This window comes from Apodemus sylvaticus, chromosome 2, assembly GCF_947179515.1.
Source record: "Apodemus sylvaticus chromosome 2, mApoSyl1.1, whole genome shotgun sequence".
Taxonomy (NCBI): domain Eukaryota; kingdom Metazoa; phylum Chordata; class Mammalia; order Rodentia; family Muridae; genus Apodemus; species Apodemus sylvaticus.
Window position 1 is genome coordinate 119,316,361 of NC_067473.1, and position 15,088 is coordinate 119,331,448.

Genomic DNA, 15,088 nt, shown 5'->3' on the forward strand with positions numbered 1-15,088 from the left:
ATACCCAGGCTCAGTGCTGGACAGGCGGAGCCTAGGTCACAGCCCCTCGACAACCCTCCCCCCACCAGTCCCCTGGTCCCAGGAGGGATATCTGTCCTTGTGGCACTGGCTACTTAGAGTAAGGATCCCAGAGATTTTCTGCCTCATTTGGTGCCATCACCACTGAGGATTAGAGGGTCACAGTTATAACTGATCTTCCGCTGTACCCCACTCAGCACTAACATGAGACAATGACACTGAGAAGGGGAAGCATCTGTTTAGGAAGCACTGTTGAGCAGCCTCGGTGATGACCCAGTTGGTATTTTAATTAGGTTTCCGCTGCTGTGATATAACACCAGGAGCAGAAGCAATGTGAGGGGGAAAGGGTTTATTTGACGTACAGGTCACAGTCCATTGTTGAGGGAAGCCAGGGCAGTGACTCAAGGCAGACACCTGAGGCAGGAACTGAAGCAGGAGCATGGAGGAGCCTGCTAACTGCTTCCTCTCCATGGCTTGCTCAGCCTGCTTTCTTATAACACCCAGGGTCATCTGTCCAGGGGTGGCATTAGCCACAGAGGGCTGGAGCTCCTACGTCAATCAAGAAAATTCTCTGCAGATATGCTCATATGCCGGTGTGTGGGAAGTGTTTTCTCATTGAGAATCCCCCTTCCCAGATGACCCTAGCTTGTGTCAGGTGATAAAAAAAAGTAACCAGCACAGTTGGTAAAGTGCTTACTGCACAAGCATGAGATCTGGGGGGAGGGGACAGAGCTCACCAGTCATCCAGTCTAGCCTAATCCATGAGTCTCATGCCAATGAGACCCCCTCTCAAACATAAAGTGAGCCGGGCAGTGGTGGCGCACGCCTGTAATCCCAGCACTCCGGGAGGCAGAGGTGGCTTTCTAAGTTCGAGGCCAGCCTGGTCTACAGAGTGAGTTCCAGGACAGCCAGGGCTACACAGAGAAACCCTGTCTCGAAAAAACCAAATCCAAAAAACCGAAAACCAACCAACCAAACAAACAAACCCCCAAAACCATAAAGTGATGGCCTTTGAGTAAAAACATCCAAGGTTGACCTCTGGCATCCACAAGCATGTATATACTATACATATTACACACACACACACACACACACACATACACACACACACTCACACACACTCACACACACACACAGTCACATACACACTCACACACATACTCACACAGTCCTACTCTCCCTTTCCTTCACACACACAGTCACACAGTTACAGTCACATACTCATACACACACACTCATAACACTCACACACACTCATATACACATACACACATATATACACACAGTCACACACTCTTACATACACACTAACACACACACACACACACATACACACACACACACACACACACGAGTGAGCTCACAGAAATAGTGACTTACGCTAACAGTCATTTATTCTGAGCATGCTCAGAATGACATGCTCTCCGTACATAGGAGGGTGTTAAGAATAAAGCTCGAGGTCACACCACCCTCAAGCTATGTGTTTGCTTCCTGCCTCAGTGTCCCAAACTGCACCATTGGGTGAGTCAGGATTAAACCAACTAGCAGACAGCAGGGTTTTGTGGCAGGATCAGGTGCAGAGGGCTGGGCTAAAGCACATGGTGCGGGGGCTGGGCTCTGACAGGTGCAGCTCAGGGTGGGAACAGTCTCCACTAGGTCATCAGCCAGGACCGAGAGGAGTGGTCACAGGGTGACCCAGGAGGAGCTGATATGGAGAAAGAGGACTCTGATGGGCATGTACCTAGGGCTGACCTGCCACTTTCAGAAGAACTGAATGGGACAAAGTCTATACTCGATTCTCCACAAAGCTGTGGCTGAGACCCCAGGTATGAGGCTCCAATCTCCTGAGAACACAGGATTGGCTGGATCCACTGTGGAGACAGTTCTGGAGTAAGCCCCAGGCCAGGGAGACTAGTAAAGGTTGAAAATCATGAACTAGAGATGGGGGACCAGAGAGGACTCAGAACACAGGAGGAGGGCCATGACCGTACCTCATCTCTGTAAGCTAGCTCCTAGGTCAAGCCCTGACTCTGTAGCTTGTATTGTGGGAAGGTGGCTTTGGCTGTCTGAGTCCTTGAGTGGAGACCTATGTGTACCTCTGGAGGCTGTTGAGAGGATCCACCATGCATACAGATGATGCATCGAAACGAAAAACAAAAAGCCTGAGATCCGGGTTTACACAGACAAATCAAGGAGTCCCTCTGTCACTCTCAGTCTGGATCTGATGCGCTAACCTCTCAAATCCCCTGTTATACAGGTTCCCATTGAGTCTGGCCAGGGAGGAGGGGCCAACCCAGAGCCTGCTGGGAGTGGACTTCCAGCTTGTGCTTCTTCTTTACCACAGACCATAGGTCCCCACTCCCAAGGATACAAAGATAATAAGGCGTAGTAGCGTGTTATCTTGTTGCCCAGTTGTCCTGCATGCGGGGCTTTGTTTCCGCCTCCTCCTTCCCCGGCCTCTCTCCCCTCCCCCATCTGCACCTGTCAATCTCGGACCTCCACTCTCCTCCAGAGCAGGGACGTTCTGAGCTGCCTGTGGTCTGCGAATGGCAATCTGAAGAACCCCGCTGAGCCACGCTCCCTTTCAATCCACTCTCCGCTCCGTAGCTGCAGCATTGTAGTCTGGCTGAGACACGGACTGAATGAAGCAGCCGCTCAATTCGAGCCTGCTACAAAGGGAGTATTTTGATGTTTTCATTTCTTTCTAGTTCAATAATTCGAGAAAACACATGGATTCGGTGCTGGTTCCAACAGGCTCTCTAACTACTTTAAAAACTTTGTGTTGGTTAAAAAGTACATAGGGAAAGGGAATCGATCTACAGTGAGAGCTTCGGGGGGTTGGGGGGGGGGCGGCAGCTTTGCCTGGGTGCTCTGCAGCCCCTCCCGCTCTGACCTGGATTTTGCATTCAGTCTAGAGAGCTATCCTCCTTGTGTCTTGCCCAGGCCAGGGAACAAAGGAAAGAGGCAAATGTGGAGATTCCACCCAAGAGGTGGGTTGCTCTCCGTGGTCCTGAACCGGCCCAATGACGACCCCCACTCCTATCCCCAGCCTTCCCCCCACCCCACCCCGCCCCTGCTTGTGCTCAACAAGAGGCCAGAGGCACAGACACAGACCTTATCTGAGTTGGGTATTACACATACCTTACAAACAGAGGCATCCTGGATGTCCATCTCATCCTACCACCAGGGAACAGCACAAGAAGGGCCCTGTCAGGGGAGCAACTAGGCTATTGGAGAGAGCACAGAGAAACAGGCTAGCCCATAAAAAATACCTTCTGAGAGAAGGGGTGTCCAAGTGACAGCTAGCAATGTGAGGACTTGGGCATGTATGTAGAGAAACCAACCGGAGAGTTTCAGAATGACGGGCCCTATGTCCAAAGGCAAGAACAAGTAAGGGTTGAGATCCGCAGGCAAACACACAGGCCCTGAGATCATTTGTAGCCTCACCAGCAGTGTGATCCTACACAAACGACTCCCTCTCTGTGATTCCATTTACAAAATATTCTGTAGCTAAGAATATCAGATGCTCTCAGAGGACTGTGCTGGGGAGCAAATGCTTTCAGTAAAGATCTGGTACGCGGCATAGAGGCTGAAATGCAGCAAATGTCACCGCCACAGGGCTCTCTGGCGGGGCTAGGGAAAGGGAGATGGCTAGAGCAGAGTCTCCGGGGGAGGAGCCTCTGAGAAGAAGGATCTTGGAGGGTGAATTGCTTGATGTGATTCAGTCCTCTGAGGGTGGCTATGCAGTGTGTGTGTGTGTGTGTGTGTGTGTGTGTTAGAGCTGAAATGGGGGTGTCGTACCTGTGCTTTGAGGGGTGGCTAGGGGTGAATACTCAGGCAGGAGCAGATGCGAGGCCCCTCCCACACGGCTAGCTTGGTGCTGAGACAAGGGATTGTCCACCATACCTTTTGTGCTGGGTCCCCCACTCCCAAGAGGGAAGCCTTTGTGAGCCCAGCATGCTTGCTGTCCTCCGTGTGAAGTGTGCAGGCATAGAGAGATACGCGGAGTGTTTGTTTTATAAAGATGGGATAGAGTGAGTGTTGCACACTTATCTCCAAATTGCTTTTCACATTCCACAATACCTTGTGGAAATCTCCTGAAGCTCGGGGAAGAGGGTTAATTAAACTCTGCAGGCTGCAGATATTCTACTCGTGGCTGTGACATCGCCTGACTTTCTCGTCTTGCCCTTCAGTCCCTTTCCAGGGTCGCCTCAGCCCCTCTCATGACTTGTCCCCTACCACTGGAAATTCAACCTCTTCACCCAGCCTGACTCCCAAATTCTTCACGGGTCTGTCTGTGGGATTTTGGGCACCTGGGGTTGAGTCATGGGGCAGGGCTTGGCCTTAGAGTAAGAGGCTCTAGGAAGGCTTGTGGCAGGGCCCTGTGTTAGGCACCTTGAGCTGGCTCGGGACCTGAGCTCTGAGTAGATGAACACAGGAAGTGGAGACCCTGTCCCCGGAGCCTTCCCCTGTCTTTTGTGTGGTGGGTTCATATATGTAAATGTACATGTGTGCACATGCTTGTGGAAGGCAGAGGACAATCCCTGGTGTGGTTTCTTAGGATCTGTCAACCTTTTCAGCCCTCTCCCCAGCAGGGTTTCTCATTGGTCAGGAACTAGTCTATTGCCAGTGACCTTCAGGAATCTCCTTGTTTGGACTTCTCCTACGCTGAGGTTATAGGCCCATGACTACACCGGGGATTTTACTTTATTTTTCTTGCAGGTTCTGGATGTTTCAGGGCATTTGAGTACCTCAGGTACTCAATCCTCATACTCACAGAGCGAGTTCTTTGCTTAGCCCTGCCTCATCTCTCTTGGTCCCAGGCCTCACTCTAGGGCTTTTCTTTTTCCACTACAGAGCCATTCAGGATCAGCATTGCCACGCCCCTATTGCTGGCCCATCCCTTTCCCTTTCTCCCCCTCTCCAAGCCTCTGGAGCCTGGAAGCTTCGCAGCTGGGTCCTTCTGGAAGCAGCTAGGGAGAAACAAAGGCTTCAGCCACAGCAGTGGTTTCCGGTTTGCCCTAGGGCCAAGTCTTTGCTCTGTGCAGGGGGGTGGGGGTTGGAGGGGTAGGGGGATGTGGTGGTGGGATGCAGGGGTGGTGGTGGGGGTTGCTATGGACATTGGAAATGCTTCCATGCTTTGAATTCTGGGATGGAGCCCAGTCCCTCATACCCACACCACCCTGCCCTCTATCTTTGCTTCTATTCAGCAGTTCTGAGATACACAGTGTGGCCTTGCTGGGTCCCCAGGTTCCCTCCTTAGACCCTCCTAGAACTGCTTGTTTTAGGGTACCCTCTACACCCTCAGACCAGAGATCTCAGTCCTCACTGGCTACAGATAATGTTGCCGCATGGGTCCAGTAGCAGGAAGTGGACAGGGCTGTGCCTCGAGCTGTCAGCTTTGCTTTACCTTTAGAGTGATTTGGCTTTTCTGTGTGCACAGTGAGTGTCTCCCATATTAGGAAATAGTTTCATTGTCAGAGAACCTACGTAATGTGGATGAGGGGACGAAGCGTCCAGACAGCAGGTGTCAGGTCCGTGGATGAGAAGGGTTAGGGGCTACAACCCTGCTGGGTTACAGCTGTGGATTCAATCCATGCCCTCTCTGTACTGATTTTTTATTTTTTGAAAAGCTGTTGAGTTGTGAAACGTTTCCATGAAACAAATCTAAGATATCTGGATTTTTTTTTTTTAAAGGAGATCCCAGAAAGGTTGTACAAGGCGGGCTCACTCTCCTCGTCACAGGAGCTACGCTGGCTCCAAGCTACCTCTTGTCGTTGTCTTCTCCAGTCATTTCACTCAGTAAAACAGCAGGGTAGGGCTGGGACAGGGGGACATCTTCCCAGGGTGGAGGTCTCAGGCAGGAAGGCCCTCTGAAGCTCAAATTATCCCTTTACACACACACACACACACACACACACACACACACACACACACACACACCACACCCTGCAGAGAGGAGCCCAGCCCAGCCCAGCCCAGTGCCACACAGAGGAATCTGACCAGCTGCCTGCTTTTCAGCAGCGACATCACAGTGGTTGGTTGAGGTTCCATTCTGTCCCTCCTGTCCTTTCTCTGGGCCTCACAATGATATATTCCTCCCCATCCCCCCATGCAGGGCTGGGGCCCAGTGGTGGAGCCTCTCTCCGCTGATGGACCTTTTTGGGGCAGCAGGGGGCGCTCCTGGCCCGTGAGAACTCATTCCAGCCACAGGACAAAAGCTGGGGTACAGTGGGAGATCCTGGGCTCCAGGCTGGGGTACACAGCAGCTCAGAATTGGTTGTTGCCCTGGTGCTGCCTTGGTCATTTTTCTTGGTCCTGCCTCATTAGTGGCCCTGGCCACATGCGTCCCCCCTGCCTCTCGGACTTTGAGCTCCGTTATTGTCCTTAGGTTTCTCTGTCCAATCCGCCCTGGTCATCCCTCTGTCTTCCTCTTTCTGTACAAAAGGAGTCAGTCCAGGGGCTCGGGGTCAATAAATAGCCTTGAATGGAGTGGCCAGTAGGAGCCTACCAGGATCAGGGAGCTGATACATTCTGGGACCTCTATCCCTGTGCAAGAGGCCTTCACACTGAAAGCATTTTTGTGTGTGTGGACCTAACCCAAAGACCCTCACATCCCAGGCAAATGCTCTCTATTGAACTGTGTACTCAACCCCAAGTGACATTAGATTTTTTTCTATTTATTTATTCATTTAGCATGTATGTGCACATACACAGGCATAGGTAGAAGTCAGAGGACAACTCGTGGGAGTTGGCTCTCTCTTTCCACCAAGTGGGAGCTGGAGATTGAACACAGATCATCCAACTTGGTGGCAAGCACCTTTACTCACTAAGCCCTATAGATAGCCCCCAAGAATCCAGGGATCAGCCGGGCAGTGGTGGCGCATGCCTGTAATCCTAGCACTTGGGAGGCAGAGGCGGGTGGATTTCTGAGTTCGAGGCCAGCCTGGTCTATGGAGTGAGTTCCAGGACAGCCAGGGCTACACAGAGAAACCCTGTCTTGAAAAACCAAAAAACAAACAAACAAACAAACAAACAAACAAAAGAATCCAGGGATCAAATTTAGGCTTGTGCAGCAATTGCCTTTGCCCTCTGAGCCATGTAGCTGGCCCCAGATAACATTTTTTACCATCGCATTGTTGGGGCGTCGCTCCCATTCCCCTTTTCACCCACAGCCGGCTCGGAAGTGACACCCACCTTGAACCTGTTGGCTAGAGTCGGATCAGACACCTTGCAAAAGTTCCCCAAGGCTGTCCAGCAAAGAAGTGGGCTCCCTGGGGTCTGAACTGAGGTCAGATAATGAACCTTCCCACTGGCTTTCAGTGACAACCACACGCCCACAGGCCTGGTCCAGGTGCTGGCTCCATAGCTCCATCCTTCCTGACAGTTACAGTCACCTCCATACTTGGGCCTGGCAGCTGAGACGGCACATATGGCTGCTCAGTAAGGCTGTGCCCCTGTGTCACTGCTTACAGAGGGGCAGATCCCCCACCTCAGAAGAGGGTCTCCCCAGGCCCCTTGTCCCAGACAAGGCTCCCTGCAGGCAACACTAGCCAGCACAGCAGCCCTGCAGGGCGGCTGCAGTCCAGCTGGCTCAGCTGCCGACTGCAGAAGGGAGCTTTGCTTTTGTTCTTGGATCACCAGCTGCTGCTTGCACAAGTGCAGCCACACAGCTGCTGGGGCTGGGCAGTCTGGGGCAGGTTTCCTCACCTCTCTAGGCCCAGTTCCCCCATTTGAGACCCAAGGGTGGGGTCTGGTTGGACCAGCTCTGGGGTGAGCTTCTGGCCTTGACGTCAGATTTTTATATCAGCCACTGTTTCTCTGATGTCCTGGAAAGAAAGAAAGAAAGAAAGAAAGAAAGAAAGAAAGAAAGAAAGAAAGAAAGAAAGAAAGAAAGAAAGAAAGAAAGAAAGAAAGAAAGAAGAAAGGATCGTTTTATGGCCCAAAGAATGAAATTAGCATCATTTGGCAATTAATGCATTTTTTTTTTCAAGACTCAACTCTTAAACAAAGTTCTGAGTGTTTGACTTTGATTTCAAATAGGTGGCTGTCAGGACGAATTACATGGCTCCCAAAGAAACACACAGACGTTATAATTAAAGAGATGCCAATCTTGACAGGTAGTCGAGAGGAGAGGGGACATAATGGCGGATGGAGAGGGGAGAAGGATGCTCTGAGCCCAGTGGGGCAGGACTGGCAGAAGAGGAGGCTCTGTCATAACCGGACAGCACAGCCCAAAGCCTTAGACTCTGTAAGGCCCCTGCACCACAGCTCTGCTGCGGCAGGCTTTGTAACCCACATCACATAGTGGTGATCATTGCCCTGATTTTTGGCCATAAATTCATGTATAATACAACAGACATATTTTTTCCTAGCTCCAACTTGAGCTAAGCCCCCAAAGATACCTGAGCTCTACCCTCAACCCAGCCTAAGCCTTGCTTCCAACCACACTGAGCCTAGCTCCTGACCTACACTAAATCTCACTCCTAACCCTGGGGAGGCTCACCTCTGACCTATGTTAACCCCCTTCCCAACCCAGACTAGCTTCAGACTGTCCCTGACCCTAGGTCAGGCTTTCCCAGTGACCCAAAGACAAAATCATCACACTGGACCCAAGACAGATGACTCTGTGACCAGGGCAAACCTCCCCCAGCACAGGCTCAGAACTATGCCAGCAGCTGGAGAAGGAAGACCAAAAGGGAGCCTGGCGGGATAAGAGAGCAGGGTGTGCGGGCTCTCAGAAGAGTGGAGGCACTGCTCTTTAGGGACTTTGTCTAGGCTGGGGACAAGGGCTGGGTGCTCTTAGCCACTGCCTGGGGGGAATCTATGACCTGTTTGGGGCAGGCAGCTGGGCTGGACTCTCGTCACCTGCATGTGTCACACGGACTGCCACAGCCATAGGCTGAGGTCCTGCTGCGATGAAGGCCTCCGTGGATGTGGGGGTCTTCCTCTTCCCCTCTGGTTACTGCCCTCCCTCTCTTGCCCCACCCCAGCTTCCCCTCTGATAGGCACCTCATTAGCAGAGTATCTGTAAATAACACCAGAGAGTTAGAGTTACAACAAGGTAGCTCATTAAAGCCACTTCGATGCTTCACTTCCCAATTAGTGTTTCTGCAAGCAGCTGCCAACGATGCCTGTGACAGGGCACCTTGGCATGGCACGGGCCTTCCAGGGTGATCACCAGGGAGGCTGCATACTGCACAGGAAACCCTTTACCACCCTCCGGTCGGAATCCTGGGTGGCCATCTGCAAGCACCATGAAACTTGGGCTCAAGAGCCCACCACAGGAAGGCCAGTGCCTCAGGCCTAGATTCAGGCTTTGTTGGCAGTTCGTCTCTCCACTGACCTGTATTCTGGCCTGTCTCTGTGGTGCTCTTAGCTCTGGAATTTCACTCCACATCATGTTGTCAACATTCAGCCGACAGTTGGTTCAGTGGCTAAGAGCACAACAGAGGACCTGGGTATGTTCCCAGCACTCACGCGGCAGCTCACAACCCTGTGTTACTTGAGCGCCAGGCCACAGGATCTTTTGTGGCCTCTGTGGGCACCAGGTACACATGCGTACATGCAGGTGAAACACTCATACACAAACAAACAAATCTAAAATCTTTTTAAAAACCTCACCTGTTCTGTGTCTCTCCTCGAAGGCCTTCCTCTTCTGTATGGGTGACCTGAGGTTTTCCATTGCAGCTTCTGCAGACAACTTTTGACCAGTGGGTACTGAAGGTACCAATGACTGGAGGGAATTTAAGTACAGAGCAGAGAAAAAGCACATTGTAGAGAGGATGGGAGACAGGAGTAATGTCCCCAAGACAAACCACCTGCTCTCTGATTTTGCACACACTAGGAAACAAGTCGAGAAGGCTTTACCCTCTTGGTCCTCATCAGACAGAGGGAAGGCACCACCGCATAGACTTCGGGCCAAGCCCCCTCTGCAGCCTAGCCTGGAGTTGGGCTGAAGTAATAGTGGCACTCACCTGTGCCAGCAAGATGAGGGTGAAGGGATCTCTGGTCCACCCCACCCTCCACACAGCCCAGCCCACTTCTGTCTTTCTCTAGCTTGCTTTCGGCCCCTGCTCTGCATGTTCCAGATTTTGCTTTCTGTCTCACTTTGGGAGGGAAACATCTCCCAATTTCTCTCCCTCTTTTCTGAATCGATAGCTTAGCTGGGCAAGGCAGAAAATGAAATTTACACTCAATGGTTTCCATGGCAACCCGGGGTGCTGGGCCGCTTTCTACTGCTCTTGGGGGCATGTTCTTCCTGAAAGAAAGCAGGTATCAGAAGTCCACAGCTTGAGGATGGGGTGGGGTTTAAACAGAACTGAGATTGAGCCCTCCCCCACCCTGTCTTTTGACTCTGAGCATGAGGGAGAGATGCCTTCCTTCCCCACTGGCTCAGGACTTCAGGAACCATTGTCTTCAGTTGGCCAGAGTGGTGCCATCTTCTTCTTAGATGGGCACTATGCTAAGTAAGTGCTGGAAGGTTTTTATTTATTTATTTTTATTTCAATTGTTAGAGGAAGGCATTATCATTGTTTTATTTGTTTGTTTTATTTTTTATTTTTTTATTTTTTTCATGACAGAGTTTCTCTGTGTAGCTCCGGCTGTCCTGGAACTCACTTTGTAGACCAGGCTAGCCTCAAACTCACAGAGATGAATGCTGAGACCAAAGGCATGTGCTACCAGGCCTGGCTGGGAGGCATCATTGTTAACCTCCATGTTATCCCATGGGCATACTAACCTGGCACCATGACTCAGAGCCTGGGACTGGGGCCTGTGGTCACGATGGGAGTGTAGGATTCCATCACAGGCAATCCAGAGATGCGCAGACTCTCTCCCTGTTCTCCAGTTCTGTGGATTAGACAAGGCTGAAAGCACCAGTCCTTTGCAGTCCGAGTGCGTGTCATCTGAACCATAATTCCTTAGCTGAGCACCACCTGGAGGGGTGAACAGTATCCATGCACAGGTGCAAAGCCGTCAGGCATTGGGGTGCAGCCTGGGGTGCAGCAGGTCTCAGCATTGGTGGCCGTCCCACTGGCCATTGGCCTAGGAGGTGCCCAGCAGGAGCCAATCACTTGCTCAAACATGCCCTACTGGGTGTGGTTGGTACTCTTAAAAGGCACCAGCTGTGGGAGCCCGGAGGAGGCAGCTGTAAGATCTGGGGTCCAGCTGTAAGATCTGGGGTTCAGGAGGCTTTCTGGGGAAGACATGGGGGCATCCAGGACAGAAGGCACTGGAGGCAGAGCCTGACAGAGGGAAGGAGTGAGTTTTGGACATCTGTTAGAGAAGTGTGGGGTGGGCCGAAGTTCGGGCAGACTGCGTGGCATGTGTCATTTCTGCCCACGCAGTACCCATGCTGTTTCCACAGCTTCTTCCAGAACTCAAACTTCTCAAACTGTCCTCAAGTGGGTTTCTTGGAGTTGGCACTACCCACTAAGTGTATGAATGGGTGCACAAACTGGTCTCAGCCCAGGAGAGAATCACACTACTCCAGCTGTGTGGTTGGTTGGGAGATGGGCACAGGCCTGTGGGTCAATAGCTCTTGTCCTTTGTGAGCCACCTGGAAACCTCTTTGGCAGGAGTGAGGAAGCTAGGCAATCCCGAGCCTGAAGCTTGAGTGTACCCTCCTGGGAACAAAGCTACCTTAGAGAGAAAAGTGGCAAACAGTCTTGGCTGTGTTCCTGGGTCTACCCCAGAGCCCACGGTTTTCCTGGCACAATGTGTCTCCTTAGTTTCACTCATGGTCGTGAGGTCTGGGATCACGTCTTTCGCATTGGAAAGACCTCATTAGACTAGGGGGCGGAGAGGGTAGCAGACACCAGGCTGCAGGCCTGTCATCTCAGTGAGGGGCTCTGGGTGAGTGGAACCTTTGCTTATAAGGTGCTATGGAACATGGCCAATCTGGGCTTTGGGAAGGTCCTAGGGAAGTAGAGGAAGGAGACTTGCCGTGGGGGACTGTTTAATGGGTGAGTGTGGGTGTATAGGCAAGTTATGTTAGCTTCAGACCTCTGCTGTGACAGATCACCTCAAACCCAGGGAAGCCGGGGCTGAAGGGGGCATTCAGACCTAATCAAGCTGTCAACTGAGGGACTTTCTGTGTAAAAGCCCTAGCGGTGTGCGGCCTGCCTGGTCAGTGTCCACAGACTGCCTGGTCCCTGTCACCCTCTTCAGGCTTGTGGCTCCAACCTTGGCTTCTATCTCTGGATCTTTTCTTTCTCATTCTGGTCTCTGAGAAGCACCTTAAGATGGCCTTGGTCACGTGGAAAGGCCATCTGCACAGCTCAAGACCTCAAACCCAGTCACACCTGCAAAGCCTCTTTGCAGCTTACACTGGCAAGTGCCCAGGTCCAAGGATTAGGATGTTGTTATCTTTGGTGGGCGTTATGTTACTGACCACGTGGGAAGTAGGGTTGGAAGGCAGCAGTGGGCAGGAGATGCAGGGAGAGGCCAAGGGCCTGAGCATAGAGGTCCTGTAGGCTGGGCAGTGATTCAAAGTCCAGCCCTGTGATCTCTGGGGAGTGGCTGCCTGAGGCCACTGTCTACAGGGTAGCCTTTGATGAAGCCATTGCTGAATCCTAACCTTACATTTCCATCCCACTCTACTGGGTCTTCTGGGATTATCCTGGTGACCCTCACACTAGACCCTTCTCTTGGGTAGCTTTGAGAGGGCCTGCTTCCTTGTGATTGAGATGAGAGACCCAGAATGGGGGAGACAGCCCAGGCCCTGCCTTGACAGACTTGTGGCAATCCTGCCTCCCCCTCCTGCCCAGAATCCTGATGAACACCAGGGACAGTCTTTATGGGATTGTCCCTGTAACTTTGTTTGGACTCCTCTGCTGGGTTGGCCAGTGGCTTCATTAGCATCCTCCCCATTGTATAGCTGAGGCACATGGACAGACAGACAGACAGACAGACAGCCTATGAGGGCAAAAGGACTCTTCTGAGCTATAAGATAAAAAAGAAATGTAATGTAAGCAAATCGTGTCTGGGCTTAAAGTGCGTATATTTAACCAGTTAGGGTCATGGTTATGCTGACCTTCACTGACACTGTGGCATAGTGCTGTCTTCGTGGTTTTCAAGAGTGTAACTTACATCTGGTTGGTAATTCCCTTCTAAGCTCACTCCATGTGAACCGTCTCTGGGTCCTCACCTTCTTCCCCTCCCTAGCTATTATAATCAGTGTCTCAGTGAGTGTCTATCTATATGATGTTTAAAAGGCTAATGTCTCTGACAGTCTTCAAAAGGCACATCTGAGAGACTAAGAGACAGCTGTGAACATCGCTTGCCTGGTCTCCTTCCTGTTCTAGGGCTAGTAGTTAGAGCAGGGACTCTCCAGCCACACAGTCTCCTGCCATCGTGAAAGGTCATATGGTGGACACTGGGCTTGAGCGTCCAAAGAGGATGACACAAAACAGCCAGATGAGGACCAGGCCTGGTCTTGGTATCCATGTTCTTTCTGCAATAGTGATGTTACGTCCCAGTGAAGAGGGATTGCTGTAGTAAATATCATATTGGGGGTTTGTTACACCCTGTGAATATGCTTGGCTCAGGAAATGACACTATTAAGAGATGTGGCCTTGTTGGAGGAGGTGTGTCACTGAGGGCATGGGCTTTAAGACCCTTGTCTTAGCTACCTGGAAGCTAGTCTTCTAGAAGCCTTCAGATGAAGATGTAGAACTAACCCTAGGCTCTGCCTGCACCATGTCTGCCTAGAGGCTACCATGCTGCCATCTTGATGATAATGGAATGAACCTCTGGACCTGTAAGCCAGGCCCAATTAAATGTTGTCTATGAGTTGCCTTGGTCATGGTGTCTGTTCATATCAGTAAAACCCTAACTAAGACACAGCCCCTTGTTATCTATCTATCTATCTATCTATCTATCTATCTATCTATCTATGTATCTATCTATCTTTGGGTGTCTACCCCATTTAGATCATTTAGTTCCCAAATAGAAGGCACAAGAGCCTTTATATTTACAATAAGCCTTAAAGCACTAGAGCTGGTCAGATATCAACCTTGTATTCTATTTTGTCTACTTCTCTGTCAGTAACCCCGAGATATCTATCTATCTATCTATCTATCTATCTATCTATCTATCTATCTATCTATCTATCTATGTATCTATGTATCTATCTATCTTTGGGTGTCTACCCCATTTAGATCATTTAGTTCCCAAATAGAAGGCACAAGAACCTTTATATTTACAATAAGCCTTAAAGCACTAGAGCTGGTCAGATATCAACCTTGTATTCTATTTTGTCTACTTCTCTGTCAGTAACCCCGAGATATTATTCGCCATGTTCCACCTGGGATGCTCCTACTCCATCACCAGTTCTACTCGTTTGTGATCCACTTACCCCATGGTGGCTTATTTCTTGCCTCCTTCTCTTCCTTGTGGTCCCTGACTTATCTCGGGGTTACTGACAGAGAAGTAGACAAAATAGAATAGAGATTGATATCTGGCCAGCTCTAGTGCTTTAAGGCTTATTGTAAATATAAAGGCTCTTGTATCTTCTATTTGGGAGCTAAATGATCTAAATGGGGTAGACCCCAAGCTCAGGAATCTTTGCTTTGTCCCCATTTTCTTCTGCACAGCCCAGGCTGTAGACATCTTTCTTAAGCAATCAGGGTTAACTTGGGGGTAAGGTTTACACAACAAAAGCTGGTATACATAGGAGTCACTTGTCTTGAAACAACCAGATCTTGTAGTATGGAATTTAGTATTTGAATACAAGTAGCACCAGACCAACCCCCTATAAGGGATCTAAACACCTCAAGTGGCTCTGTGTGACTCAGATGCAGAGACTTCTCTGTGACTCACATGGCCTTCCTGAGAGGCTGCTGTGTGTGGGCTCCTGACTTCCCACTCTGCAGATGTCCTTGGCTACACAGGCCATTGCCTGTTGAATGGTTAGCATGCCTATTACAAGGGACACTGCTTCTCACCTTAGCCAGCTAATTCCCAGTGGATATGTCCCAACCCTTGAGAATAACTCAGAGGCAGGATTTCTAATGTGAAGTCACCTTAATAAAGGTCTTAGTCCATGTTCTGTTGCTTCAGCAGAGTA